This window comes from Cervus canadensis, chromosome 28, assembly GCF_019320065.1.
Source record: "Cervus canadensis isolate Bull #8, Minnesota chromosome 28, ASM1932006v1, whole genome shotgun sequence".
Lineage (NCBI taxonomy): Eukaryota > Metazoa > Chordata > Mammalia > Artiodactyla > Cervidae > Cervus > Cervus canadensis.
In genome coordinates, this window is record NC_057413.1 from 44,950,301 (window position 1) to 44,976,613 (window position 26,313).

General features: G+C 42.5%; 1 pseudogene; it reads right to left on the reverse strand.

The window, feature by feature from the left end:
• Window positions 1-224: 224 nt before the first annotated feature.
• LOC122429295 lies at window positions 225-25,671 on the reverse strand (annotated as a pseudogene).
• Between the last annotated feature and the right edge of the window lie 642 nt (window positions 25,672-26,313).

The following is a 26,313-nucleotide window of genomic DNA, read 5'->3' on the forward strand; positions in this document are numbered from 1 at the left end:
TGTATGAATTGCAACTCTATTTTTTACACTTAAAGGCTGACGAGAAACCTTTACTAACCCTACTAAGAAAATCTAACATGACAGCTCAATTGAAAAGTATGGTAAGCATATTTACTCATTAAATACTACTTTTCTAGAACACGTGAAACATCTAGCATGCATATTTAATCTCAGTACAATAGATTCAAAACCAAGTGTACATGTTTACATGCTTCAAGGCTAGATTACAAATTATCATAGTCATTGTCATCATCATCTTCACATTTTCTTTTCAATGCATTTGATGCTTTATTGGCAGTATTTTGTGATGACACCATGTTAGTGGTAATATTTTTGGACCCAATTAATGACCAATTAATTAGAACATTCTGAACTGCTGATGTTGCAGGAATTGATGCTTTTACAGCTGGGGATAATGAAGTGGGCATCTGTACTGTGAACCTTTGCCCTGTAAGGGACACTGAAGCCCCTACTTTAGTTGAAATGGACATGGCTTGTGGGGTTGGTGTGCTAAGTGTGGGAGTACTTGGTCTGCTAGTAACTGAACCAACACTTAACTGTGGAACTATCATTCTTCCTGCAGAAGTAGACGCCTTTTTTGGTAAAGACTTAGGTCTATAATTTGGAGCCGTCAAGCAATAAATATCAGGTGGCAATCTAGGACCTGAATATGGCTTGATCAATGGCAAAGGGGTTTGATTTCTTTGCCCTGCAATATCTAATAAAAATATCTCTTGGGGGAGGAGAGGTAAAAGACTGATCAGCAGGACACTGGATCACCAATAATGCATCATCTGCATCAACAGTAGCTTTCTTAGCAAGACTTGAATAAATTTTTGCATCATCTAGAATTGTGGTCACATATCGGAAAGCAGAATCCAACATCTGATTTATAACTCTTGGTTCATATTCTGGTATCCCCATACCCTTCAGGATTTGTGCCATCATCTGTGCATCTTTTTGGCATGCTGTTGGGAGAAGCCATCTTGCCAGACTCCTTGATATTTGGTGGTCAAACTTCTCGAGCTAAATCACACACATTAATGTATTTCAGTCCTGATCTTGATGCAAGTCCTTCACCTAATGTAGTTTTTCCAGCCCCTGGTGTACCAGTGAGCAGGATGTTTGGAAGCAACATGGTCCTTGCCCCACTGGCTATGGATGCCTTTGCACATGGACTCTACACCCAACTCATTTTTAATATTTTTTATCCATCTTCCAATTCTCCAAGTCTCTCTTTAGGTGGTATTAAACCTCCCTGCTGAGATCTTATTTTTATTATTATATTTTTCAACTCTGCAACTTTTTATTCAGTCTCTTTCAAAAAATTCCAGGTCACTTTTTTACAGTTTCCAGTTCCATGCTATAATTTTCAGATTGTCTTTTTAGCTTATTGAATATACTACACATAGTTTTTCTTGGTAGTCTGCCGCTAGTAATCTTAATATCTGCAGTCCTATAGCCTACTTTTTTTCACTTCACATTGTATTGTTCACATAATGTTACTCAGTTTCCTGTCTTATAATTGTGGTATCTGAATAATATTCTGTTGATCAAATGAATGGTAGTTTCCTCATTTATAAGACAGGAATAATCCTACCTCTTGGGGTAGCTGCCTGGCTCACAATAATTAATCTCACAGGGTATACTCTAAGTAATTACTTCTGTCCTTCTGTATCTTTGCAATGATTATGGCTTTAAAAATTATGTTTATGGGTAGATGGGATCTTAAAGAAAACATGCAGAAATGAAATAAGTTTATTGGGTATTTGGATTGTGTGTGTTAAAATTTTCCATTATTTACATTGAAATATGTTTATGTACTAAACATAAATCATAAAAGTAAAATGAAGTTCCTTAAAGGTAAAAAGGTAATATTTATATTTTAATGAGCACTTCCTGTGTACCAAGCCCTATTCTAAGCTCTTCACATGTATTAGCTCATTTGATCATCTCCCAGAAACCCTCTTTGAGAGGTATTATTATTAGTCCTACTTTACAGATGATAAAGTTGAGGCCCAAGAGGGTTAAATAACTTTCTATGGTCATACAATTAATAAAGGGCAAGGCCAGGATTCTAACACAAGCAGTCTGGCTCCAGAAATCAGTTTGTTAAATATGGTATATGAAAAAAAAAAAAAAAAAGGAGAGGAAACAGAAAAGAAAAAGCAAGAGTATCAAGTGTTCCTCCACCAGTATACCTCATTATCACATCTTCTTCCCCAGCTCCATTCTATACTAATCTTAGAGAACCAGGAAAAGATGTGAAGAGAAAAAAGAAAATGTTCCAGGTACTATGGATGTGTAACAAGTCATGCTTAGTAGCAGAAAGTAGCCATTTGTTTTACCCATGGATTTCATGAGTCAGAAATTCAGAAAGGGTAGAGTGAGCAAGGTTTGTCTCTGCCTCACAATGTCTAAAGCAGCTTTTTTTTTTTTTTTGAAGAAAAAAATCTTTATTTCAGATAAAGTTATTTCCATAATTAAGGTTAAAGTAAATGCACTTCCCTGAGTCCGTTATTTCAGGTGACTGAGTCCTCAGATGGAAGACTTGAAACTGGGGATAGAAATTAGGCCGTCATCTGAAGGCTCCTTCACTCACTTGTCTAGCTGTTGATGATGATCCCTGGCTGGGAGTCTCAGAGACTCTTTGTGAGGACCTCTCCAGAGGGACTTCCCTCAGAGACTAGATTGAGCTTCCTCATAGCCCAGGGTTGGCATCATCCAGAGTTAGCAATTTCAGAGAAAGAGAGAAACAGATGGAGAGAAGGAGAGGGTGGGAGAATGAGAATAAGGCTGAAACTTTTATAATCTATCTAGGAACTTACTTAGTATCTCTCCTATGTTTGTCAATGAAGGAGATGCAAAAGATGCAGGTTTGATCCCTGGGCTGGGAAGATGCCCTGGAGGAGGAAATGGCAACTCACTCAAGTATTCTTGCCTGGAAAAATTCCATGGACAGAGGAGCCTGGTGGGCTACAGTCCATGGGTTTGCAAAGAGCTGGACATGACTTAGCACACAGCATGATTTCCTACCATACTCTGTTGGTTGACGTAGTCGTGACCTCCCCAGTCTGACTCAGAAGAGGGACAGCCACATTGTAAGAAAACTATATGAGGTGGGATGTGAAAGTGAAAGTCGCTCAGTCGTGTCCAACTCTTTGGGACCCCATGGACTATACAGTCTGTGGAATTCTCCAGACCAGAGTACTGGAGTGGGTAGCCTATCCCTTCTCCAGGGGATCTTCCCAACCTAGGGATCGAACCCAGGTCCCCCACATTGTAGGTGGATTCTTTATCAGCTGAGCCACAAGGGAAGCCCAAGAATACTGGAGTGGGTAGCCTATCCCTTCTCCAGGGGATTTTCCCAGCCCAGGATTCAAACTGGGGTGTCCTGCATTGTAGGTAGATTCTTTACCAACTGAGCTATGAGGAAAGCCCACGAGGTGGGATACATATATGCCAATATATATGTGAGGTGGGATATATATTGGCAAATATATTGTGCCTGAGAAGGAATACACAAAAGTTCATTTCTGTGTTGTACTGAAGCCAACAGAAAGAAGAGTGGTGATTTAGGCAGTCTTTTTTAAGTTAAAAATAACAGCTAACAGCATCTTCACCCAGAGTAATGGTGAATGAACAGATATACTAATTTACATAAATGCAAATGACTTTAAAACTAGCAACCTTTATAAGTCTGCCCTGATTGATTTATAAACTACCTCTGATATTTTACAGAAGGACACATTCTGGAGGAAGAAAAAGTCTGATTTCACGTGTCATGACTGATCTTTATATCCGGGGCCCACACTGAGAGTACATTTGTGGGACAAGGCTTACCATTAAGCAGACAGATTAAATAGCTAGAGCTTATATGATGTGGCAGTTTGGTTCTTACGTGTAAATTATTACCCAAATAGACACTTCATAGGACAGAAAATGCATCTTTTGTGTCACTGATCAACAATGACAGCAAAAAATTAATTTTAAGAAAAATAAATATGATCTTTCAACAAACATGGTCAATGAGACCAGATTGAACATTCAATTTATGAGATGAAACTGATGCCTATAACAAACCAACAGATTCTGATACAACGTGCCCTCTTGAATATCAAAAAGCCTGAAATATCAAAGAATGTTCTGCATTCACTGGTTTTACCTAAAACTCTGGGTATAAGGTCAAAGGCAAAGTCAGAATGCTTAGAAGGAGCTGACTGTGCATTTCCACTGTATCATGGAAGGCATAACCACTTCTCAAGCATCCCTACTCCGGTATGCATCAGATGAGGTGGGCTGAATTTCAAACCCAAGAGGCTCAATAAAATCCTATTCAGGAACAAATCAATATGTATTAAAATTAAATCCAAATTCTCAGCCTGTGCAAAAACATTTGTAAGTTACTAGCAAGATTTTTCTTTTCCTTAAATTAAAAAAAAAAGTTTGCTTATTTATTTGTTTATCTGGGTCTTAATCATAGCATGTGGGATCTTTTTTAGTTGTGGCATGTGAACTGTTAGTTGCAGCATGAGGGGTCTAGTTCCCTGACCAGGGATCAAACCCAGACCTCCTGCAGTAAAAGCCCAGAGTCTTAGCCGCTGGACCACCAGGGAAGTCCTGCAAGATTTTTCTTAAAGAAAATGATCATAATTACAAAATTCAGAGGCATCAAAGCTAGACATGGACACAAAACACATTCCTATCCAAGGCAGATGGATACATGGATTGGACTAAATGTTTTATGGGAACTTCAGTAGATATACAGCCAAGATGGTTGGAGGGAGGACCAGAAAGAACTGGAACTTCTTTCCTGGACCATTTCTCATGCCTGCCCAAGCCCTCTGGATCATGTGAGCTCCTTCTCCTCATGTCAAGTTTTTTGACCCCTTCCATTGTAGTAGCAATACAACAAGAACAAAGACAGTTCTGAAGCAAGATGTAATGATTATAATAACTAGCTAAGAATCTCCTTGTGTGTACATTATTTATCCTCACCATTGGCAATTGACAAGTTATACGGAGATCACCTGCTTGTGTTTTTTTTTTTTTAAGTCACAAACATTTTCTTTTATGGTGGTGGGAGTCTGTTGAAGATTTGTAAGCAGTGAAGGAATACAGTTTGTGTAAATCAGAAATGAGTCCAAATTTCATGTAAAAAAAACTAGAGGAGACCATATAAAAATTTTCCTCTTAAACTAAGTGATTTTTAAATAATTAAAAAATATGCTCTTGAGCTGAAAAAACTTGGATGTTGGGAAAACTCATTTTGCATGCAGAAGGAAAAAGAAATGTCCCAAGAATGCTTATGTATTTTGCTCTCTTGTAGTGGTCCTCAGCTGCAGGACAGTTCTGAAAGTGTGTCTGTGGAGACACCCCCAGCTTAGTGGTGCATAGAGTCTGGAGGCTGCTGTGCTGTGGATACTGACAGGGGGCATCCGGCTTCCTCCTAGTCCAGGGGTCCCCAGCCCTGGGACATGAACTGGTACCTGTTAGGATCCAGGCTGCCCAGCAAGAGGTAAATGGCAGGTGAAATGAAACCATCAACCCCTCTCTCTGCCTCCCTGTCTAAAGGGAAATTGTCTTCCACAAAACAAGCCCCTGGTACCAAAAAGGTAGGGGACCCCTGCCCTAGGTCATCCTGGAGTTCTTGGTAACTCTCTACTGGAGGACAGAAGAAGCTTGCCATCCTTTGTGGAGCAAACTTGAAGAATGACATTATATTTCCAGCTCACTCATAGTTAACATGGATGGAACACATTTGGTGGGTCCCTTCCCTTGTCTGATGGTGGAACTGGTGGCCCACTCCAGTTCTCTCTCCCTTAGCCATATTGTGTCATTTGGAGCATCACTGCAGTTGTTGACACAGCAGTCTCCTTACCACACCACAGGGGGATGCCACTCCCTGCCCGTGATCGTCAGAATGTGTTGTCTCTCTGTGTTCCCACTCTTGACGCCTGCTACTTTTACTCCTCCTCAGTGGCTTTCAAAGGCCTCATTATCCATTTGCCAATCTCAGCCAATAATTTCCTTCCCTCTGGCCACAGAGTTTATAGAGCTGCCTTTCTCGCTCAAATCACTTGTCAGACCCACCTCCAGCTCCTGCATCTGTATTTCCATGTAGGGAGGTTGTTTACAAAAGGTCAAGAGACCTGTTTCATTTCTCCATTGTCTGGAGCACACCCATCGTTGCATGGAATTACACAACATATTCATGGCTTCTGAGAATAATGCTTACCGTGTCTCTCGGAAAATCAGGATAAAATTCAGTTCAAATAAAATGACCAATGTGAACTTAAAAAAGAAACCCACAAGAACTCACTTTTTGAAACAAAACAGAAGCCTTTTTGGCCTGAGCAATGTCCTCAAGTTTATTTCCAGTAAAGGATCATTACAGAGACAAATAACCCAACAGTTACTGTTACCGGATGCAAGATGGTGTGCCCAACGTACAGAGGGACCAAACAAAATGAAAGATTAGATTTTAGAGTAGAGAGAAGTTTATTTCAGGACATGCAAGTAGAAAGGATGACTTGTGACCCCTCAATCCCAAACTTCTTAAAGTGTTTCAACAAAGCATTTTTCATTGGCAAAAAATTCCAATTTTTATGGATAATTTTTAAAAATTTTTTAAATTTATGTTTAATTTTTTAAAAATTAATGTTTAATTGGAGGATAATTGCTTTACAATTTTGTGTTGGTTTCTGCTGTACAGCAACGTGAATCAGCCATAAGTATACATATATCCCCTCCATCTTGAGCCTCCCTCAAGAGCACGAAGCTGAGTTCCCTGTGTTTTATAGTAGCTGCAAAGCATTTTTAAAGGTAAGGTGAGGGAGGGGTGTGGTTAGTTGTTAAAGACTTCTCTGGTGGAAATCTTTTGTTCTTGCTGCCATCAGCTTCCAGTGTTCCTGTAAACCTCTAACAAGACCAATGTTATTCTCTTTTCAGCAACTTTTAATCTCTGTATGAATGGAAGAGTGTTACACTCTTAAAGAATGGACTATCCTATATATTTCAGACTATGGGCTACATTCTTTTTTTTAATATTAATTTTTATTTGTTTGGCTGTTCCAGGTGTTAGTTGCCACCATTCTCTGCCTACTCCAGAATCCATATACTGAAAAGGTACAGCATCTGTAGGACCAGACTGCAAACTTCTTGAAATCAGCTCCTCAAACTTAAATTCCCTTGCAATCTCAAGAATGCTTAACACATCATCATGTGTAGGGTAGGTCCTCAGATATTGTTCACTTGGCCATGGTTCAGCTTCCAGTTATGTGACGTAAGATAAATATTGGATAATACAGGCTGGGTTAAATTACCTCTACATAATAGCTCTGACATTTATAAGCGGAATTTCTAAGGTCTTGAGCTACTGAAAAAATATACAAAGTATAAGGCAATTCCTTCCTATCATCACACAAATAATGAAATACTCTCTAGGGAAGTTGACCTTCATTAGGTTGCTCACAATTAGTTGAAAATGTATTTCAACTGAGCTTGAACCCTCACTTGAATATTCTTCTTGGAGGATTTCAGCCACTGTTAGAGTTTCAGCTACCTCCTTAAAAGTGGATGATTTCTCAAACACTTTCCAACTCCTATCCCTTTCAGGATCTCTAGACTACTCATTACAACTCTTCATTGGAAATCTTCATCGGGTTTTCAAAAGCCAGCTTAAAATTAACATGTGCAAAGCTAAATTCTAAATCTGCTTTTCCTCCTATTTCAAATATTATTTTATAACATTATCCTCCCTGATGGACCCTAGCTAGACACCTAGGCATCATCCTTGACTTTTTCTTCAATCTTACCCTCTAGACATACAGTGAGTTGCCATAGCCCATCTTGTTTGCCTTCTTAGCTCATTTTATTTTTCACAGTTTTTTGAGATTTAATTTACATTTCATAAAATTCACTCACTTTAAATAGGTTCTTCAATGTGTCTCAATAAATGTATATAGTTGGGCAACTGTCATCACAATTCAGTTTTAAAACACTCCTGTTATACTGAAAAGTTCTCTGTACCTTTCTCTGTACTCCCACCCTGGCCTCAAACAACCGCCTGTTTCTACAGTTTTGCCTTTTCTAGAAATCCCGTATAAATGGGATTACATAATATGAAGTCTTTTGTATCTGGCTTATTTCACTTTCCATGATGTTTTTGAGATCCATTGATGTTGCATGTATCAATAGCGTGTTCCTTTTTTGTTGTTGTTCAGTCGCTCAATTATGTCCGACTCTCTGCAACCCCATGGACTGTAGCACACCAGGCTTCTCTGTCCTTCACAATCTGCGGAGTTTGCTCAAATTCATGTCCACTGAATCAATGATGGCATCCAACCATCTCATCCTCTGTCGATCCCTTCTCCTTCTGCCTTTAATCTTTCCCAGCATCAGGGCCTTTTCCAATGAGTCAGGTCTTCTCATCAGGTGGCCAAAGTATTGGGTTTCAGCAGTTCCTTTTATAGTTAACAGTGTTCCATTGTATGAGTATACCATAGTTTGCTTGTTTATGGACATTTGATTGCTTTTCCAGTTTTTGGCTATTGTGACTAATATTGCTAAGAACATGCTCATACAAGTCTTAGTGTGGACACAGGTTTTTGTTTCTCTTGGGTAGATATTTAGAACTGGAATTGCTGGTTTATATGGTTGAGTGTATGCTTAACTTTTTAAGAAACTGCTGTAGTTTTACAAACTGGATGCTCTAGTTTACATCCCACCATCATTGTATTTAGGTTCCAGTTTTTCTGTATTCTCATCAACACTTGGAATTATCCATCTTTTAATAGTTGATGTTTTGTTCAGTCACTGAGTCATGTCAAATTCTTTGTGACCCCATGAAGTCCACCAGGCTCCTCTGTCCATGGGATACTCCAGGCAAGAAGACTCGAGTGGATTTCCATTTCCTTCCAGATCAGGGATCAATCAAACCCATGTCTCCTGCATCGGCAGGTGGGTTCTTTACTGCTGAACCACCAGAGAAGCCGTCTTTTAATGGTAGCCATTCTAATAGGAGTAGCAGCACATTTCATCATCATTTATTTTATATTTTCCCAAGGACTAACGATGTTGAGCATCTTCTCATGAAATTTGCATCCATTTATCTTCTTTGGTAAGGTATCTAGTAATATCATTTGCTTTTCTTTATTGAGTTGTTTGTCTCTTTTTATAGAGTCATAGAAGTTCTTTGTATTTCCTGGATGTGAATCTTTTATTGGATATATGTTTTGCCAATATTTTCACAGAGTCTGTGCCTTGCCTTTTCATTTTCTTCATTGTGTCTTGAAGAGCCAACATTTAGCTTCCTAGCTTTTGAATGCAGCTCATGCCTCTCTTCCCATGGCTGCTTCTTTGCTCTCAGCTCTTTTCCATTCATGGCTGAATTTTTGTAGCAGCCTACTGACTAGTCTCTTTATCTCCCCATTGCATTTTCTAAAATGACCTTTGCTTTCAGGACTAAATTTAAGCTCTGTAGCCACACATATGTGACAACTACGGAGGGATACTCCTCACATCGCTTCCCAAACAGCCTGCTGCAAAGAGCATGGTGACTGTCAGCATCCAGCCACCAGGGCTGTGGGTCTGCCACAGCACTCACTGCAGGACCACTCTTGCTCCAAACTGCACAAGACCGTGACTGACCACAATGCAAGACTCTCCTAACAGGTGACCCTCGCTTTTAGGAGCTCCTAATCAGCTTTGCCAAGGCTTTCTCAGGATTTTGCTGCAGTCTCTGGAGCTTTTCCAACCCAATTTCTTCATTCCTCATTTTTTAAAAAAATTTTCTAAGTTTCATTGTGAATTGTTCCCTTTTTTTGAGTCTATATTGAATTTGTTGGATTTCCCAGGTGGTGCAGTGGTAAAGAATCCGCCTACCAATGCAGGAGATGCAAGAGATGGGGTTTCGATCCCTGGGTAGAGAAGATGCCCCTGGAGTAGGAAATGGCAGCCCACTTCAGTATTCTTGCCTGGAAAATTCCTTACACAGAGGAGCCTGGAGGGCTACAGTCCATGGGGTCACAGAGTTAGACGTGACTAACCACACACACACACTGAATTTGTTACCACATCCCTTCTGTTTTATGTTTACTTTTTTGGCCACGAGGCATGTGGGATCTTAATTCCCTGACCAGGGATTAACCTGTATCCCCTGCCTTGGAAGCTGAAGTATTAACCACTGGACTGCGAGGAAGTCCTCTTCCTTCCTTCTTTCCTTTCACAGGTGTCAAATGTACATCACAATCTGATGGCTCTTCTAGCCTTCTTCTATTTCCTCTCCCTTTATCCTTCTGGTGTTTTTCCCAATAAACCTCTCACACGTCTAGTCTTATCTTGGCATCTGCTTCTCAGAGAACCCACCTGCCACTATAGACAAGGCCATTCCTGATCCAGTCCCCTCTGTAATCTTGCTAACTCCTCAGTTGTCAGTGAACTTGTGACTTCTTCCAGTTCATGATGACTATATAAGGAACCAGGGCTTCTTCTGCCAGTTTGCTCTCTTTTGTTCAGACTTCTGAAGCAGCAGAAGAAAAATCCATCTGCAATAGTAGAAAGGCTATGATAATGTGCTGAGGAAGCCTTATATGAGTAATGTTAGGCAGGAAGTTAGCCATGAGCAGCAAGACATGGCCCCATTGACTGAATGTGAAATAGCCCCCTAATCTCAAGCTATTTGCCAACCCCTTCCCAAGCACATATCCCATCAGTACTCCAAAATGGTCAAGGGACTGGAAAAATCCCTCACCGGCCAACTTGAGGGACTTTCCCCACTCTGGCACATGTACAGACCTCATGCTATCATATCCTTAGATAACCTTTGGTGGCCATAGGGCTCATTAAGTGTTCATAAATAGCCTACGAATACATACATCTAATTATAACAGACTGAATTATTGGAAGGAAAGGTGCAGTAGAACCTCTTGTTATACAAACTGCAGCTGTCAATTAAGACTGTCAATCAACAGCCTCCTGGATTATGCAAAAGAACCTTACCTTAAAAACCCTACACCCCAGCTCTCCCCAAGGCCATTGGCTTCCTTGGCCTGGCCCACCTCTCTCTTGAGGTGTTCTCTCTGTTCTCTCTTTACCTTCAATAAACTCTCTTGCAACAGGTAAAACCTCAGATTCTTTTTTGTGTTCTTACCAAGAACTGAGGCCCACAGGAGAAGGGGTCTCCAGACTCTCTTCCATTAACAGTAAGAAGAGCAGGAACTCCAAAGAAAAGTCAACCCTTCTCAAGAATGTATACCCTCAACACCTTCTTTTGAGCTGTGAATGTTGGAGGAAGGAAAAAAAAAAAAAAAAAAACCCTTTTCCATTGGGAGTTATTCTCCTTGTACTCACAAATAAATTCACTCTTCCTTGCAAAACCCAATGCTTCTGACAGTGCTCAAATGTGCTGTTAGAGGGGTTTTGTCAGTAGTGAGAGACAGCAGGCAGGCATGCTGTGTTTATCATCGCAGGAATCTCATGGGGCTCTTAAAAATTTGCAGGGCTCTGGGTCCCAACCCAAAACTCCTAGACTAGGTTTTCCAGAGAAGGTAACTGGGAAGAGTATTTTGGACAAATGCCCCATTACAATGTTTGAAAAATACTGGTAGAGTGGTTAAGATTACAATTACTAAACCTAGCCTGATCAGTTTGATTCTCTGACTTTTGCTAGCTGTGTAATCTTGGACAAGCTCCTTTGTTTTCTCATCTGTGAGATGCTATAATGAATAGTACTTCCCGCATTGGTTTCTGTGAGCACACAAAAAGTTAATGGTTTTGGTATGTGTCGGACAGTGTCTGTTGTTTGTGGTTTAGTTGCTAAGTTGTGCCTCACTCTTTTTGTGACCCCGTGGACTGTAACCTGCCAGACTCCTCTGTCCATGGAATTTCCCAGGCAAGAATATTGGAGTTGGTTGTCATTTCCTTCTCCAGGGGGCGTCTTCCCAACCCAGGAATCGAACCCGAGTCACCTGCATTGCAGGCAGATTCTTTGCCATTGAGCCACCTGGGAAGCCCAGGACATTGTCTATCTTATAGTAAATTGCTTATTAAATTTTAACTCTGTTTATTGTTGCTATTGTTATCATCACTATCATCATTATAAGTCTTATTAGTGACAGATTGAATGCAACAAAATCATGAGCACCCGCCAGGTGTTCTACTAGGATCCAGTAGGGAGATAGTATGTTTTTGAAGGGTAGGATTAGAATACAGAAATGAGCCCGACCTACCACCTGCTCATAGCTATTTGAGTTTTTCCCTACTGGCCACGTTCTCCCATCTAATCTCCATCATCTAGGGCATTCATTAGTCAGCCCTCTGCCAGGATTAGGAGTGGGCTTGGTGGTTGGTGCAGAGACAAACTAATAGTCTTTGATCTAGATTTAGGAGAGGCTCTGAGAAAAGTCTCTTAGTCATCAGTTCAGAGTTCACATCCCAGGGAATCTTATTAGAGAAGTGAATGACCTTGAGCAAATTATTTAAGCTCTCTGAGCTTTTGTTTCCTTAATTTCAGAATGTTTTCTACCTCTCTGGGCTACTGTGAGGCTTAACTAGTGATATGATAGATGTAAACTCCCATGCTGGGGGCTGAGGAAATGGGAGTCCCATCTTGTTTCATTAGGACTGTTTTTAGTTCAATGAGATAACCTATCCACAGACCCTGGATGAGCCCAGCTATCTCCCTTGGAAGGGAGAATTTCAAGACCCAAAAGGCTCCCCAGACTGCCAGACTTATAACTCAAATAAGCCACCTTCACTGTGAATGTCTCAGCGGTGCGTGGGAATTGTCACTTCTCACATATATATTGTCTTGTCATTTACTCCTACAGTCCAGGAGTGGCCATTCCAGGGTCATTTAAAAACACTGAAAGAAATACATAGCTAAACAAATCCAATTCTTTCCCCAAACTTTGGCTTTGGTTTTATCAACATGGTTTTTAATTCTTGCCCCGTCTCAATGGTGACACATATGGCCTTTGTAAACATGTCTTCAAAGTGTCTTCAAAGTTTACAAAATGAACTTTGAAACAGGACAGTAAGTAATATCACCAAAGCAGCAGTCATTGAGAAAATGATCTCTTTAAATGGACTTTGATGTGTCCAAATTTCAGAGGAATATATATATATATATATATATATATATATAAACGTGTTGATATAAACTTTATTTTTTTTTTAAATTAGGACATTTCCTTAAAGCAGTTGCCAAAGTGGTGCCTAATTTGGAATTGTTCTTTCCACCCTGGTTTGCAAGGGATTTGCTAGGGGGTAAGAGTATGTAACAGAGACTGCAAATCAAAATTTGCTTTTTACAGATTTCCAAGCTTAAAGAAAAAGTCCCACAAAATGGATTGGAAAGTACTTGAAATCTCTCTGAAGTGAAGGGTAGGATTATGCAAAGATAGTAACAGGCAGTTCATAACCTTTTTGCTATTTTTCAAGTGTGATGGTGAACTCCTGCAAGCTAATAAAACATAGAAATAGAGACGTAACAAAAACTTTTTGGCGCTGAGAATGAAAACACTGGGATACTCTAAAAAATTTGCTAGATAAGCAACTCATGTTCAAAGGTGAAATAAATCACACACATTATATGACTGATTTATTTAAACATGAGTCTATACTTCAGGGAAAAAATGATTTCTGAGGAATAGAATGAAATTCTGGGTGCAGTTGCCAAGACATCCCTTGGAGAAGAATTGTATCTACTTAGATAAAGCTGGGATGGAGTCATGTGAGGTGGAATACCAACTCCCAGGAAGCTGAGCCACAGCCGATCCTTATGTCCTTTGTACAAAAAGGAGAGGTTATGCCTAGGGTGACAGGAGGAACCTCCTTTCCTTGACAAAAGACAAACAGTAAGTAGAATCCTACCAAAATGGTTTTAGAAAGGCCAATAGATGAGGGTTATAGTACCAGAGCTGGAGTGGCAGTAGGCAAACCCTCCTTTCCTGGCGTGACTTGGGAGACTGTTGAAGATGTTTATGACAGGGACTTTCCTGGTGGTCCAGTGGTTAAGAATCCTCCTGCCAATGCATGGGACACAAGTTTGATCCCTGGTCCCAGAAGATCCCACATGACACAAGGCAGCCAAGTCCATGTGCCACGACTGAGCCCACACACTCTACCATCCATGCTCTGCAACAAGAGAAGCCACTGAAAATGAGTAGCCCATGCACTACAGCTAGAGAGTAGCCCCCACTTTTGGCAACCAGAGAAAGCCCCCTCATAGCAGCAAAGACCCAGTATAACCAAAAATAAATAAAAAATATTCTTAAAAAAAAAAGATGTTTATGAGTCTTGCCCAAATTCAGAGATTTAAAGCACATCCCAGTGCAACCGGGCAGAGAGATATTTTCTAACCTTAGTCCTTGGTGTGAGTTTTATTCATTTATTCCTGCATAACAAATTATCTCAAAACTTGGGGCTTGAAATAACAAGCTATTATTTTTCATAATTAAGCACAAATTTGACCTGTTTTCTTCTCCAAGTGGTATCAGCTGGGGAACTTAGAAGCTTTCAGCTGGTAACTGGGCTGGGAGGTCCAGGAAGACTATGCTCACAGGTCTGCCAACTGGTACCCCATCAGGCTGCCTCTGCACATGGTTAGCTTGGGCTTCCTTACAGCATGGTGGTCTCCAGGTAGTCTGGCTGCTGACATGGCAGCTGGTTTTGCCAGGTCTTAGAAGTTACCACTTGCTGCTTTTGTAGCATTCTGTTGATCAAAGCAAGACATAAGGCCAGTCCAGATTGAAAGGGAAGAGACATGGACCCCTCATCTTGATGGTGTAGCATGCACCTTTGTTAATCTTAAAGGAGGAAGAGAACTGATGGCAGCCCTCTCTGGAGACTCTCTACCATAGTCTGAGAAGGTGGGGCTGGCAGATGATGGCTTTGGAGAAGAGCGTGAAATCAGGCTAAGCCAGAGAGAGCTGCATGGAGGCAAAGCTGATATGTGAATGGTTATTAAAGTTTAGGCAGTTGGGCACCAACCTTCAGGTAGGAGTTCAGACATAGTGCAACAGGAAGTTGATCCTAAGGAATCCTAGGGGCAAGGAGTAAAAGAATCTAGGAGTATTATGCCAACATGAATCAGGCTTCCCACAATTCCATGGATTTTTTTTAAAAAGTCAAACATCAGACATCCCTGGTGGTCCAACAGTTAGGAATCTGCCTGCCAATGCAGAGGACATGGGTTCAACCACTGGTCCAGGAAGATTCCACATGCCACAGGGCAACTGAGCCCGTGTCCCACAGCTATCAAACCTGTGCTCAGGAATCCCTGCCCTCCCACAACAGAAACCACTGCGATAAGAAGCCTGAGCATCACAACTAGATAGTATGCTTCACTTGCCTCAACTAGAGAATGTCGATATGCAGCAACAAAGATCTAACACTGTCAAAAATAAATAAATAAAAATTTTTAAAAAATACAATGGTATATATTGACATTATTGTTTTTTAAAAACAAAGTCAAATATCTGTACAAAAACAAGTTCCTTTTGCATCATCTTCGTGTTACTGATGTCTCTAAGCTTATGACTTTACATAAAGAGCGGGCAGATGAATGGCTCAGAAAAGATGGGGCCAGAAAAGCACAGTTAGTTGCCTACCCTTGTCCTGGCTGCATCTGACTTCCTCATTGCAGCTCTGGAGGCTTCACATGAAATAGCCAGTGTTCTTATTGAGGAGAAGGCGGTGCTCTCCTAGGGAGTGCTTGTAGATGTGGTCATCCTAAAGACCTTTGCAGGTGGGAGTGCTCCTGGTGTTGAGTGGATAAGAGCCAGAGAGGCTAAGTATTCAAACACCCTGCACACTTGCAGGGAATTATTGCAGCCCAGATGCCACTGGCACCCTGACTGAGAAACACAAGGTAGACAATTGGGGTGATATTGAGTATGTGGGTGGAAATATGGCATTTGGAAGATGCAGGGGCTGCAAGATTCCGTAATAGGCTGCTGTCTTCTAGCAAGTCCAGTAAGTCACTGCTGAACTGTAGGAAGCATGGTGCCTGTAGGAAATACACTCTCTAGATCATGTAGCCCCAAAAAGGCCACCTTTGAAAGCATGCATTTCCTCACTTATCTCAACGATTCTGAAATGATAGCTGGAGAATCAAAAAATGTTATAATATTTTTATAGAAATAAAGTTGTACCATAACCTTGTGAAAAGAAGGATTGGCTTATCTCCATCTGTGGAAATTACTGCATCCTATTTTTGTTGTTCTTATTCAGAATAAAACATGTTCATTTTTGCTGTGAAGAGATGTTTCTGCTAACATGTATAGAATCCTCTTTATTCTCTCCCAATCAAACTGATTTTCTCCTACCTGCCAAACCACCAGGTTTACACGGTCAAGTCCAGTCTCTGACGGCAGGGGAACCTGACACGTAGAACCTTAAATGGGGTCTAACGTGTTGCTTTTCCTCCAGAATAAACGTCACCGTGTGTGGCAGAAACATACTCTGCAGCCTTTCTCTTGCAGTGATACATGTAAGAAGTGAGCTTGAATTTGGGAGTCCTGATCAGTCTGGCCATGAAATTGCTCCTCCTAATGTCAACCTTGTTCTTCTAGTCCTCCTTTGTTTCTTTTTATGCTTTTACTCTTTTGTGTAGCTGTGACTAATGCAGAGATTTTCTTGGAGGGAAGAAAGCATTCCATGTGAAGCTTAGTACTGTCCATTCCAAGCTCTGGAAATGACCTAGGTGTTTGCCGCTGTGTGGTCAGCAGATGGCTATGTCTCACCCACTCCTAAGCTCAGAAATCTTCCAATTTTAAAAGCTTTTTAACGACCTCTATTTTGTCAATGGATAATACAAATTGGCACAAACAAGCAGTGATTTAATTGGGTACATTGACATCTGCTTTCACGGGCGTGTACTTTTGAAAATTGTGCACAAGTATTTTGGTTGAGTCTACACTGACCATGAAGAAAGTCATTGAGTGGGGGCAAGCTGTAACAAATGTAGTATAGATTTCATTATCCATACAGTGAATTACCTGTGGCAAATTTGAAATCCTCACGTTATTTCTTCTTCTACCTAGCACTTATCTGGACTCCTTCCCTCTGTGGTTGGTTGATGTGTGCTCTGGGAATGCAAAATCATTTTAGTGAATTCCCTTTGATGACTTGGAAGCATCTGAGACCACGCAGAGCCCCAGGGTCATGGTTATGAACAACAATTATTGTACTGGAGACTTACAGATGTGCTGGTTACTAGAGGGTTGTGGTTAATAGAATGTTAAACAACAAAGAGTTTATTGTAGAACTAAGGAGGAAAAAAGCTCCCCAACAGCAAAATACATAATCTCAGAAAGTCAGGGGATCTGGAAGAAAACACACAAAGTTAAGTTTTCCCTTTATAAAAAATTGTTCCCCCAAATTAAATGGTCTGAGTTTTGGAAACTTACCCTGTGGGAAATACGTTGCTTCAAAGGAGAAAGAGATTAAATGGAGATGCAGCAAGCAGTGTCTCCCACATGTAGACTCTCTTCCACAATGTGGTCAGGCATTTGGTGAAATCTGATTAAGTCCAGTCACTAGGGAACTGTTCAGTGGCTTTTTAGTTCGTGGCACTGAGTCTGGCCCCATGCACCAACTCATGTCCTCCTACTGCACATGGAACATCAGACCTGATATTCCCATGGCAAATTGAAATGCAATTCAGGAACTACCATGATCCTTTACACTGAATGCATTAACGTGGCACTGCCTTTTAATACCATCACCTTAGCCTTGGCCTATAGTAACCAGACACATAAATTGGGCCTTGCTAAGAAGTTCACTCCAGTATTCTTGCCTGGAGAATCCCATGGACAGAGGAGCCTGGAGAGGTACAGTCCATAGGGTCACAAAGGCTCTGACACAGCTGAAGTGACTTAGCAAACACACACACCCACAAGAAATTTACCAGCGCTTCCTTGATGGTCCAGTGGTTAAGAATCCTCCTGCCAGAGCAGGGGACATGGGTTCAATCCCTGTTCCAGAAAGAACCCACATGCCACGAAGCAACTAAACCCATTTACCTCAACTACTGAGCCCATGGGCCTAGAACCTGTGCTCTGCAACAAGAGAAGCCACCGCAATCAGAAGCCCATGCATCACAACTAGAGTGTAACCCCTGCTCGCCACAGCTAGAGAAAACCTGCTCGCAGCAACGAAGACCCAGCACAACCTAAACAAATAAATTAAAAATTTTAAAAATGTTAGAATGGCAAAAACCACTACAGTATTGTAAAGTAATTAGCCTCCAATTAAAATAAATAATTTTTAGAAAGAAAGAAAGGAGCAGAGGTGAGAATCCAGATTATAAAATATTACAAATTAAAGAGACTAACAAAATTATAGACAAATGCCACTCATTAAATTTTTTATTTTGGAAAAAAAAATACATGTCAGCAAGTAATTCTCATTTTTATTGATTTGAACATTATTTATCCTTGAATGGTAAGAGATACATCACCTGTAAATGGAAAAACTGTTTACTCACAGTGTAAATCTTTTTATAGCCAATAAATTTCTCAAAAAAAAAAAAAAAGAAAGTAAAGTTCACCAAAAGCAAAGAAAACTCCATGGTGTTGATGCTCATCATATCACAGGGGATGGCCTTGTTTCTGACCTATTGAGCTGGCTGGAAAGTTCACACTTACAGAAAAACCTGAACAAAATTTTTGGCCAACTCAATATTTCCCAAGATCAGTGGGTTGAGCTGTGTAACAGACCAAACCCCACTGGGTTTACCTAATGCATTAGATAGACAGGCTACATAGTGCCAGGCAGTTGGTGGTAGAATGTATTTCTGCCCAGTGACTGCTCTGAAGGTCTTTGACTTGTCCCTCCAGATTCATTCCCTACCCCCTTCCATCCTTCTCTGTGTTCAGGGAGGCTGATCTTGGACTTGCCTGATAGGGAGGGAGAATATAGCATTGGGAGACTCAAAGAAAGCAGAGAACAAGATATACTGCTCCCACTCCTGGTTCCTAACCTACCTGGTAGCCACTTCCCTCTATCTTCAATTTCTACTTAAGCCCCCGGCTCCTTTGGGGCAGTCCACTCTGCCTCTGGGTTCTGGTAACCACTCCTTCCTTTCATCCTTTCAGGCCAAGGATTGTGATAGCTCTTGCTATGTCTGGCCCCAGGTTGCTGTCATGCTCTGTAGATTCTCTTTCCCACCCAGATCTTTGGAAGTGCCGCTTTGTTGGCCTTCCCAGGAGGGTCAGCAGTAAAGAATCCACCTGCCAATGCAGGAGGTGCTGGAGATGCAGTTTCCATCCCTGGGTTGGGAAGATCCCCTGGAGGAGGAAAAGGCAACCCACTCCAGTACTCTTGCCCATGGACAGATGGGCAACCTGATGGACTATAGTTTATGAGGTCACAGAGTCGGACATGACTGAGTGACTGAGCAGGCATGCAGCCCCTTTGTTAGGCTGGGCTTAAGTAACCCAGTGAGTAGGATGGCCTGTCTTCTGCTGGAACCCTGATGACCACATAGACTTGGTTCACCCCTCTTCGTATGTGACTCCATGTGTCCCAGGCTGCAGGTAGGAGTGCAACAATAATAACAGACACAAAAGAGTGTTTCTCTTGGTCCTTTGCCCCAATGCTTCCTGCAGAAATTTCAGCTCCTTGGTGCCCTAATGATGAGTCTGCTTGATTTGACCCTTTGGAGACACAGCCTTCCTCTCTTCCTGCCCCAGTTTGGTATGTGGACAACTCCAAACTTTTCAAAAGGCAGCAGAGCCAGCTTTGCCCCTGTTGGCTCCTCTAGGTTAGCTGCTGCAGAGTGTCTGGGCCAAGGTCCCTGGTGTGGACGCTAAAAGTACCTCCATAGCTGATACTGTGGCTTTCAAATTGCAGCTACCATCACCAGTCCTGGCTGCATCTGTCACACTCTGCTCCTCCATTCTCAGTGTTCCATGGAAATGATACTCTTTATCTTTGCTTGCTTTTTATCAGAACCCACTCGGCCAAAGACTTGGTTTTAAGCCCAGTGGAATGGGTCAGAGTTTAGTCTACGTGACAGAGCATGCACTGATCTCAGAATCAGGCATCCCCTTGTCCTTAAACCAACTTCCCCACCTCCATTTATCCTTCCCCTGGGAAGTGTTCTTTCTCAGGAGTCAGATTTCTCATATAAACAGTGCCCTGTGGGGCTGCCCTGTTTTTTATTTCTCCAGACCAACCTAGAAATGTCTGAATCCTCCGGGCAATTCAGCTTAGATTCACTTGATACCCTCAGTCTTCTGGCCATTTTACTTGTGCCCCTAGAGCCCCACCCTCTACCCTTATCTGCATCAATCTGTGCTCGGAAATGCCAAATTCTATGGATCCCATCACTTAGGCACCCCCTGCCCTCTCGGTGCCATCTGGGCTCAGGCAGTGGAAGGCAGCGGCAGGACATGAGCGTGTGAACAGGGAGAGATCTCAGAGGGTGCAGCTGGGGTCAGCTGCTAGTAGTTTACATACAGTCACAGTGCCTACCAGGTCACTCTCTCCAGGGCCACAGCTTTTGTTGCATTCTTGTAAAAGTACCCACCACCCAGCCCTCTGTCCTTTTAGTCCTAGGAGGTGTGGTGGGCGTAATTGCCCCCCAAAGATGACCACAGCCTAATCCCTAGAACTTGTAAGTATGTTGCATTACATGACAAAAGGGACTTTGCAGGTGTGGTTAAGGTGCTTAGCTGCTCAGTCATGTCTGACCCACCAGGCTCCGTGGAATTCTCCAGGCTGGAGTGGATAGCCATTTCCTTCTCCAGGGGATCTTTCTGAGCCAGGGTCTCCTGCATTGGCAGGAAGATTCTTTATTGTCTGAGCCATCAGGGAAGCTGCCGTGGTTAAGGTAACAGCCCTTTTAAGACAGGGATAGTGGGGACTTGCCAGCTGGTTCCAGTGGTTAAGAATCCGCCTTGCAATGCAGGGGACATGGGTTTGCTCCCTGGTTGGGGGATTAAGATCCCACATGTCATGGAGCAACTAAGCCCGAGTGCCCAACTAGAGAGATTAAGTGCCACGACAGAGATTCGTGTGTTGCAACTGAGAATGAACACAGCCAAATAAATTTTAAAAAAGAAAAAAAAAAGATAGGGAGAGTAACCTGGATTATCTAGGCAGGCCCAATCGAATCACATGAGCCCTAAGAAACAGAAAATTTCTCTAGCTGGAATAAGATAGAGGCCACGGTAGGATAAATCAGAGACATTGCAAATATGGGAAGGATTCCTTGTTGGTTCTGAGCTGGAGGAGCCAGAAAGATGGGAGCTCTGACTCCCATCTCTGACTCCCATCTGTCAGTCAGCAAGGAAACAGCTCTCAGCCCCGCACCTGCAAGGAGCCAGATCCCGCCAACAACCTGCGTGGGCTTGGAAGCAGCTTCATCCTCAGAGTAATCAAAAAGGACCATGGGCCTGAGAACACGGTGACTCCAGCCTTGTGAGAGCGATCAGAGGACCAGCCGAGTTACACTGCAACCAGACTTCCGAACTACATCACTGTGCATATTAAACCAGGTATCATTTGAAGCCACTAAGTTTTGGGTAATCTGTTACAACAGCTGTAGGAAATATTCCAGCAGGAATACAGGTGATGATGGCTTTCTACTGTTGCTCGTCTCTGGGTGCTCCTCCTGCTGCTCCTACTCAGCCACTCAATTGTATCCAACTCTTTGCGGCTCTATGGACTGTAACCGCCAGGCTTGTCTGTCCACGCGATTTCCCCGGCAAGAATACTGGGTTGCCATTCCCTTCTCCAGGGGACCTTCCCGACCCAGGGTCGAACTCACGTCTCCTACATCTTCTGCATCGGCAGGCAGATTCTTTACCACTGAGCCACCTGGGAAGCCCCCCAGGGGTACTGCACCACCCGCTAACTCTTCTCACACCATGTCAATGGTCCCCCCAGGCTCTGTTCAGTTAGCCCTTTGAGTGGCTGCCTCTTTCCGGCCGGGTCCCTGACTCACATGCACTGTCCTATTTAAAAGCCCTGAAGATACTTATCTACATATTTGCTAAGTGGTCACACATGTTCTTTTTTATTTTCCTTTTATTTAATGTTTGCATTTTTAAAATTGAGGTACAGTTGATGTGCAAATATCATTTAAGTACAACATAGTGATTAGAGTTGTTAAACGTTATAGTCCATTCATAGTTATTATAAAATATTGACTATATTCCCCAAGTTGTACAATATTTTCTTGTAGCTTATTAATTTATACAAAGTAGTTTGTACTTCTTAATCCTCTATCCCTATCTTGCCCCTCCCCCTTCCTCCTCCCCACTGGTAACCACGAGTTTGTTCTCGACATCTGTGAGTCTGTTTCTTTTTTGTTAAAAATCACTGCTTTATTTTGTAGATCCACATAAAAGTGATGTCATACAGTATTTCTCTTTCTCTGCCTGATTTATTTTACTTAGCATAAGACTCTCCAAAGTTCATCTATGTTTTTATTGTTGTTTTTCAGTTGCTCAGTCGTGTCCGACTCTTTGCAACTCCATGAATTATAGCACTCCAGGCTTCCCTGTCCTTCACCACCTCCCAGAATTTTCTTAGAATCATGTCCATTGAGTCGGTGCTGCCATCCAAACATCTCATCCTCTGTCATCCCATCTCCTGCCCTCAATCTTTCCCAGCATCATGTTGTTACAAATGGCAAAATTTTCTTAATGACTAATATTCAATTTATATATGTATCACATATTTCTTTGTCCATTCATCAGTTGATGGACACTTAGGTTACTTCCATATCTTGGCTATTGTAAATAATGCTTCTAAGAACATTTGGGCTCATGTATCTTTTCGAATTAGTGTTTTCATTTTTTTCAGATATATAACCAGGAGTAGAATTGCTGGGTCATATGATAGTTCTATTTTTAGTTTTTTGAGAAACCTTCATATTGTTTTCCACAGTGGCCGCACCAATTTATATTCCCACTAGCAGTATACAAGTGTTCCCCTTTCTCTACATCCTCCTCAACATTTATTTGTGGTCTATTTGATATTAGCCATTCTGACAGGTGTGAGGTGACATCTCATTGTGGTTTTAATTTGCATTTCTCTGATGATTAATGATGTTGAGCATCTTTATCTTTTCATGTGCCTGTTAGCCATCTGCATGTCTTTGGAAAAATATCTATTCAGGTCTTCTGACCATTTTTAATCAAGTTGCTTGTTTTTTTTTTTTGATGTTGTCTTGTATGAGCTGCTTATATATTTTGTATATTAACCCTGTTCATGACATGTTCTTGACATACAAAACATAATAGGTTTCATCAGTGTATATAAGCCACGTGTCTCTCATAGCCCAGCACCTATTAGCTGATGGGGACGTTTTAACACCAAGCGGCAATATTATGTGTGGGGTCTGTGACCTAAGAGAATTTTGTTGCTCTTATCCCTGGGGTTTCTGAGGTCCTTCTGGAATAGGATGAGACCAGAAATAGAAAGGCATGACATTTGCTGCTTCAAAGTGTTCCCAAGAGCTCAACTACTTGGAGACGAGTAGCTGTACCAACACCGGCTAGGCAAGTCACTGCACGGAGTGATAGTGACAGGTCCGATCCCCATGTAGTCGGCTCATTTCCATTTCTCATGGACATGAAGGCCACCCAGTCCTGCCAGCTGTCTCACAGGCTTCTCCGGAGGGTACAGATGAGATGGTGTAAATGGATCCCCACTATTAGTGAAGGGTCTGCAGGTGGTGGGTATTTTTCATTTGCCAAATACACTTAATCATCAGATGCTTTCCTGCAGTCCTTGCTCCTCTGAGTTCACAAGTACAACATCATTGCCTTGGCTTTTGTGAGTCTCCCAATATAAGAGACTTTTAAAAATCAGCTTCTGGCTCAAGGAAGGAATAAGGCTGAGCTTCAGAGAAGCTGTATGGTTAGCACTAGAGACATGAGGAAAAGACAAAGGATTGGCTTTCATGTGACTTGGAAGTGACATCTCCTCTCATTTACATTCCCCAGGGGTTCTTTGGGCCTTGGGTATTTTCAAAGGGACCTGGACCATGCTTCCACGACAATAGGCCATGGAGCTGGGTATCATAACAGCTCCGCAGCTTAAACCAGAGCACTAGACACTTCACAGAGCCCTTGTTTCCCTCACCAGTCACAGCCAGTCCTAGAATCATGGGTAATATGTCACTAATTATAAACAAACAGACAATGGGGTTTGTTTTTTGCCCCGGGAATCTCTCGCTCCCAGTCAGATCTGAATGCATTTGCAACTGTAATAGAAACCAGAGCGAAGTGCTTTGGGACTTCATTATGGGCACAGAAAAACAGAAGGAAGGGAAAAAAAAACCCAATCCAAGTTTTTAAAAATTGAGTCCCTACTATGTGTGGGTTGTTTTACATATAGTTTCTCTAGTAGGTAAAAACAACCCTGCACATTTATTACGATCCCTGCTGTCCCTAGTTCATCAATGAGAAAACCAAGGCTCCTGTGGTTCTTTTCACTTGGGCAGGGCCACCGTGTTAACAAGTATCGAAATTGGAATAAAATATTTTGACCTTCTGACTCCAGAGCCTAAGCATCAGCTGTTTCATCACACTTCCACACAAACTAATTTTTCTCCAGAACTGAGGGGTATTTAGTCTTCTTCTTGGGTGTGCCTTACTAGAGCTGGAAACTTCTGCCTCATCCACTCTTTTGCCTTCCAATAAAACTACTTCCAGATAACTGATGAATACCATTTCTAGGACTTTCTCGTAATGGTTCTCACTGCCTGGAAGTTCTTTCTTATGACTGACCCAAATATTTCTTGCTGTACTTCGACGACTTCTCCCTTGCTATGCTCTTATTGCAGAGGGTGAGCAGCATACCATAAAACCTCCTCGCAGACCTGTGAGTTGTGAAATCGCTGCTCTATGGAGGGGGAGAATTCACCCCCTTAGGCCGGACGACAGAGCAGACAGAGAAAATCAATCTCGTCCGCAGGAGCTCAGTGTAGGTTTTAACCTTTCCTGGCCTCTCCCAACTAAAAGTCCAACTTGGAATAAATCTTCAGTGCTGTTAGCCATCTTTTCCACACCTCTACTCTCCCCATGCCCCCTCCATGATCATCTTATTCCCCACCATCCTTGAGTTAAAAGATAGGGAAAGGGAAATGGGAGGTTAAGGGGAATTGAGTTAGTTATACACATCAACTGCTGTATTAAACTCCTTTGCTGAAAAACGTCCTTGAGAAGCTCCAGTTGACAGGGGCACAAAAAGGCCAGGAGAGGTAGGGAGGCCACCGCTCCTGCCCAGCACTGCCCAGGCCATTAGACACAGCTGGCTGAGCGTGTGAGCCGCCTGCTGGAGCCTCTCGTGTGGTTCGAAGATCAAAGCAGAGTGTCCCCCGTGTCTGGTCTCTTCTGAAGGAGCCTCAGGCTCATCTGGGAAAGGGAACCCAGAGGAGGGAGGCTACCTGCTGCGGCCAGAGATCAGAGGGAGGGCTGGGCAGCCTGGTCAGTGGTTAGCAAGAGAATTCCCAACCGGAACTTGCAAGGCTTTGAAAGGGAGCCAAGGCCCTAGATGGCAGGCCCTGGGCTTGGTTCAGGGAAAACCCCAGAGGGTACCAGGACGCTGTGAAGATCTGGGAACTGGTTGGCTTACCGGTGTTGGCATCTGGCACTCCAGGCACGCTGGGGGAGGCGCAGAGCCGTGCAAGCTGGGTTCTCGCCACATTCTCTTCTTGTGCTCAGTGAGGCCTCCCTGAGCTGCTACATCCTTCTCAGGGCTTCAGTCTTCACCTGGATCGAGATAAGCTTCCTTCAGTCTTCACCTGGATCGAGACGAGCTTCCCTCCACCTGTATTTCTGTGCTCAGCTTGGACTCTTCTCCTAAATAACTGACTCTTGTTTTGACAATCCCTGAGCAAACCCCCTCAAAGACCCCACGGGTGCCTTGTTTACTATCCCAAACTGAGACAACCACTTTCTCCTCTTTAAAATTGCTTCTCCTGGAATGTCGCTGGTGGTCCAGTGGCTGAGACTCTCAGCTCCCAATGCAGGGGACTCAGGTTCAATCCCTGGTCAGGGAACTAGATCCCACACGCTGCAACTAGGAGTTCGCATGCCACAGCTGAGACCTGGCCCAGCCAAAATAAATAAATACTTTTTAAACATCCTTCTCCTTCTTTGCCAGGATTCAAACTCCAGCATGCTGGTTTCAGAGCCTTGGCGACAGGGCATGAGGAGGGTTGATGGACTGAGGTCACTGGGGTGACTCTTCCTGATTCTCCTAAACAGGAGAATTCTGAATCCTCTGCCTCTGAACCCTCTGATCCCCAGACCCTGCCCTCAACCACTGTCTTAGCTCAGGTCTCCC